The following is a 6,000-nucleotide window of genomic DNA, read 5'->3' as shown; positions in this document are numbered from 1 at the left end:
TAAAAAGACACGAGAGAGTTGTTACATATCATTAACAGTTTAAAAAAACTACACATTTTCTTTGAAAAGTACCCAGATTTTCTCAATATTTGGTAGTTTATTCCAAAGTATTGATTAGCTAGATCTGCATCATTACAACTCTTTGAATTACATCTTCATTACAATTTACCCATATTGAGCAACAAAAATCAAATATGGGCAGACTATAAGCATTATAAAAAAACTACTAATATCTATTTTTTTAATTCTGGAATAACAGTGTAGTAGGAGAACTTATGTTTTACATACATGATCATATCTTAATTTTTGTCAATATATATATACCTTATACCTGGTTGTTATAGCTTGTAAACAGGTAAAAATAGGGTGAAAAGTTGCTTTGTTTACTTCTGTTGCAGTTATTTTCTTATATGCAATGAATGAGGTCTGAAATTGGATTACAGAGTAGAGAATAATGGTCAAAATAATTAATAAATAGAGAAAAATGAGCAAAAAAACAAAACAAAAACAAACAAACAAACAAAAAGACTAGAGAATAATGGGGTGCAAAACTAAAGAATAATAGAATTCGGTGATACAATACTGATTACAGAAATAAACCATGTCAGTACAAAATAAAGAAATCATGATCTTAGGTATAGTAAAAAAATTTACATGAGAATTTTACAGAAATGAGCGTTATTCTGAAAGATAAAGATAAATGTCACAAACATAAGAATACAGAAATGAAGGGCCTCCCATACAGACTCTCATGAAATATAACTGAGTGAAATTCTCACTGCAGTACTGACCAAGATGAAACTCTAATCATGCCAAATATTTCTTTATTTGAAACAAAAGTAATTTCTGCACATTTTGCAAATGATAAAATAATAAAACAAAGACTAATAGGGGAAAAGCAATGGTGGTATTATCCGGTAACATTTTTGCAGGCGCCAAACCCTCCCCTTACCTGGACCAGTGGTGTATCAGCACAGCATAAGAACAAACTTTAAAAAAACAGTTGAAAAAGCTTGACTTATCAGATTGACAAAAGGCACACATAAAAATAACTAACAAAAAGACTTAAGACAACCAATTTGCAGTTTACTGGTAGTTAATTAAGCCAATAACAACTACTAAAAAATCATGTATCCTGTTCCAAGACTAAAATATCAGTTAAATTAGTACATACCCAATGGATTTCGTGTAAAGACGTCATAAATAGTCAGAGAAAACCTGATCTTGTGCAATGCCAAAATATAAGCATCGATAGAATGTAGGACCGTAAATGTTAATAGCTGTATACCAATAATATTTAGTTATGAATTTTTTTCATTCCTTCAAAAAGGTTTCCTCATTTCAAACAAGAAACAAACAAAAAAAATACAAAAAAATTTATTTCATTGCAAACCAGCAGAAAAATGGTAATATTACCTTGAATCAAAATTGAAGAGCACAAATTATAATTACTTAATCATGATCAGATACTATTCCTTGAATGCCAACATTTTTTCCCTGTATTTTGTCGCATTTCAAAGGATGCAGACATTCAAGGAATGAGTCCATGCACTTGACATAAAGAGACAATACTTTATCAATCAGAAACATAATAACACATTTACGGGAAGAGACAATTGTTCTCATAAAAATAAGGGGACGACTATTTGATGTTCCTAGAGGGTGGGAAAAGGGGGACAGGACGTAAACATTCTGGACTGGTCGTAACTGAAAATAAATAATTTTGCCCAAGCCAGGATAAAAATGAATAGTCTGCCCAAACAAATGCAGGAATGAGCTGTGTACAGAAGTAAAAACAATTTTCGCGAAATACATAACCCGTTCTAGCAACAGGTAAAAATGAATATTCGATCCGCAAACAAATCCTCCTGTTCCCCCTTTTCACAGAAAATCAAATGGTCGGCGTCATCTAAGAGTAAAGGTTTACGCAAAAGTGTGAATACACTATGGTAAACGATGTGCGTCTCTGGAGTCTCGAAAGTGCACAGTTTATACTATATATAGTATGTACTTTTATTAGAACTATCCATATAATCATTAAACTTTGAAAGAAATAAATTATATCCTGAATTTAACCTCATCTAATATAGGTGAATCCCCTTAATCCTATCAATGAATAATATTTGTGTATACGAGACATTGATTGACGTCATGAATTATCTATATAGATCTATCACTAACACAAGTACTGAAGTCTTCCGAATGACTTGGAACTGATGCTGTGCATTGATTCTTCGTATTGGCCAGCTAGACCACTGATTATCATGGACGCATCTTCCACTCACCATGTGCACAAACTAGAATGAATTCTAAGAAAAATCATGCAGCTTTGACTGTTTGTATTCTATAGTATGACGTAAAATACGTCACATCAAGCAGTACGTAACAAGCTGATTGCCTGGTTACAGGAAATAAAAAGTTTCCACTATCCGTTAGTTTTAGATAACAAAAACTAGGAAGTTTACATCACTCAGTTTCTCTTAGTAAAAAATAATAAGCAGTTAATGGAAATGTTTGTAAGTTTAATTTCCATTCATTGCATTGGTAACTTCCTTGACTGGGTTTATAAGCTCATTATACCCTGTGAACAAAAAGAGAATCAGAAGGGTAAATAATGTTGACTCCAGTATAATATAATTATAATTCGGGCTTCACATAATATAAAACCCTGACAGGGAATATGATCCCATATCCCCTATGAAAATCCCGAATTAAATATAATTTCATCAAGTTTATCATGTACTCTTAATGTATTATATATACACTAATTATTGATGTACTGGCGTTTTTGTAATCATGCCTTTGCATAGGACCATATAATTGGTGTAAATACATTCAAAAACATACCAAGGATCAATCAAAAACATACCAAAGGTCAATCAAAAACATACCAAAGGTCAATCAAAAACATATGAAAGGTCAATCAAAACTTACCAAGGGTCAATCAAAAACATACCAAGGATTAATCAAAAACATATCAAGGGTCAATCAAAAACATATCAAAGGTCAATCAAAAACATACTAAGGATCAATTAAAATATACCAAGGGTCAATCAAAAACATACCAAGGGTCATATAAGTCGAATAATTATAACAAAGGACAATTAAACCCTTTTCCTTACACCCTGGATCCATCCCTGACTTATAACAAAGGACAATTAAACCCTTTTCCTTACACCCTGGATCCATCCCTGACTTAAAACAAAGGACAATTAAACCCTTTTCCTTACACCCTGGATCCATCCCTGACTTATAACAAAGGACAATTAAACCCTTTTCCTTACACCCTGGATCCATCCCTGACATGCCTGAAGACAACACAAGAAACACTACACAGAAAAAAAAATATTGAGTGTCACAAATACGAACAAAAAACCCGAGAGTGAAGACAGGTGCCTTTATTCTGTACATGGTTCGTATTATATTACCTAATTCTATTATACAATATAATTCCGACACCCTAGACTTTTATCAAACAACTTGTCTGGTAGCTTATTTTACAAGATCAGTCCGAAACTAATACTTTTTATTAACTTTTGCAGATTAGAGAAACGAGCAACATAGATTATTTATACCGCGTCATCACTTAAAATCCGTTTGCATATTAAAAATGAGGTTTTTTTTTAAATGTTATTTAATTTTATTAATCTCGAAGCATTGACGATACTGTCATGTCAAATGGTTATGACCTTTGGGGCACTAAATTGGAATGCAATATTCTTCTTCTATCAAGATGTGTTGGTATCCATAACAATGTGAGGGTTGTCTATTAAAAACAATATATAGTTAATTAATAACAGGATCAAGATTCAGATTCAATAGTTTATTAAAGTCTCACCACATACATACAAGTATAAACACATTATAATATCAAGTACACAATATAAAAATTTAGAATGCATGTGCCATTCTTAAAAGAACTATAAGAGACTGTTATATACAATTATGAAACAACAGAATTAAAACATAATTTTGTTATTTACACAAAACATAAAAGTGCAATATCACCATGCACATTCAAGGATAAAACCTGTTACATGTACATAAAAAATAACAATGATTTTTTTAACAGTATAAGATCCTATTTCGTCGCAATAAAATATTATGGCAGGTTTTGGCAACAGAACTACAAACATTTTCATTTTTGAACAAAAATATAAATTTTTCATCATCTGACAAAGTTAAAAACATATTATTATGTTGAATTATATCAATAAATAAAGACTGCCTTAAATCTTCATATAATGGAAATGTTAACAGTACATGTTTTTCATCTTCTATATCATCACAATTGAAACATAATCTTTTATCTAAATCTAATCTTTCGTAACGACCAGTTTCAATTTTAAAAGGTGCTACTCCACATCTAAATTTCGCATATGCACTGCGGTATCGAATAGGTATATTTTGCAACAAATATTGTTCAGTAGAGTATGAAAATTTAAACAATTTATAAGTTCTTAACTTATTTCCTTGACCATAAGAATCAAGCCTTGTACTCCATTCAGTTTTATAATTATCAAAAATATTAACTTCTAACTGATAAATTATATTTTTATCCAGTATATAATCATCTACATTACAAAATCTGTCCATATTGTAAAGTTTCAACATATCTATAACTTTATAACTCCAATTTTTAATTTTATAACTGCTTTTTCTAATTGACCATATAAATATTTTATAATTTATCCTGTTTTTATCCATTTTTGTACATCTTGCCCAGTGTCTTAAAATGTTAGACCACTGTTAGATCAATATAAAAAAATAAACCTTTGAATTATATATTCCATAGTAACGTATTAAGAATTTGTAATGGTAAACGTATTTTTAGGTTAAGAACGCCCCTAACGGGAACTATATATATATAGTAAAAACAGCATAAATTTAAAAAGAATGCTCTACAGCAATATTTGGCCATCTTGGCCACACGAAGAAGACATCTTGTGATCACTCATTCTCAAGTTACGGTGGCTAAGGCATATGCTTAAATCAATTATAATAAAGGTTACAAAATTACATTAAAACCTTTCATACATTATACCTAAATAAACCTGTTAATCAAAACTGCTATTCTTTTCTACTCACAAACATGGATAAAAAATTTACCAGCTCTTAGTTTTGGCGCCTTTAATGTCCAATTTTTGACAAAATATTTACGTGATCTGCAACTGACTGTTTTAAACATATTAAATAAAGCCAATGCTCATCAATATACTTCAAAATATTGAGTTGTCCAAATAGAACAACAGTTTTGACTTTCAAATTCACTTCTGATTACCATGGTCTGAAATTCATATGACCGAATCAGCCAAATCAAAACTGGGTCCGTTTTTAAACTGTAGCTGTTCCTTTTATTCTATAAAATCACTTTCTTTGATTTATTTTTTTCTCTGTTCAATGCATTGTAAGCAAACAATTTATGGCTGATACCTTTTTTTGAATAATTGCAATGAAATATGAAAAAGGTTTTCCCAAAGAAATGTTGGCATGGTAGATATTTTAAACTTTTCATAGACCTGTGTAAAGGTAACGTAAATATCAATAATCTAACTTATAAAATTTTAATCCGAAATTCTGACTTTAAACATTGAAAGTTTTTTTAATGAATGTACAACGAATTTATCAACTCAGACATTTGTCTACCATCAAATAAGAGACAAAAATTTCAAATTTTTAATTGGTAATGTAAATATCAAAATGCAAAGATTATGCATCAAACATGTTAAACAATTCAACAAATATGTTTTATTTATTTGTGTTCATTTCATGAGCTTCAAAGTTGTTCTCAATTCTAGTTCTGTCCTCTGGGCTTATTTTCCAAAAGCGTTTGCTCTTGCCGGAAGGCTCTAGATGATCAAGTTTATAGAAGACGTCTGATTTTTTGCACCATATCGTGTCAGGTGAAGTTGGCCACCTAAACATAGCTTTCGCTCTTTCGAGAAAGGTAACCTGTACATCTTCGTCGTCCATATCTAAAATTTTCCCGATGTACCACTG

Source organism: Mytilus californianus, unplaced genomic scaffold (assembly GCF_021869535.1).
Source record: "Mytilus californianus isolate M0D057914Y unplaced genomic scaffold, xbMytCali1.0.p SCAF_5, whole genome shotgun sequence".
Taxonomy (NCBI): Eukaryota; Metazoa; Mollusca; class Bivalvia; order Mytilida; family Mytilidae; genus Mytilus; species Mytilus californianus.
Note: the sequence above shows the minus strand (reverse complement) of the source record.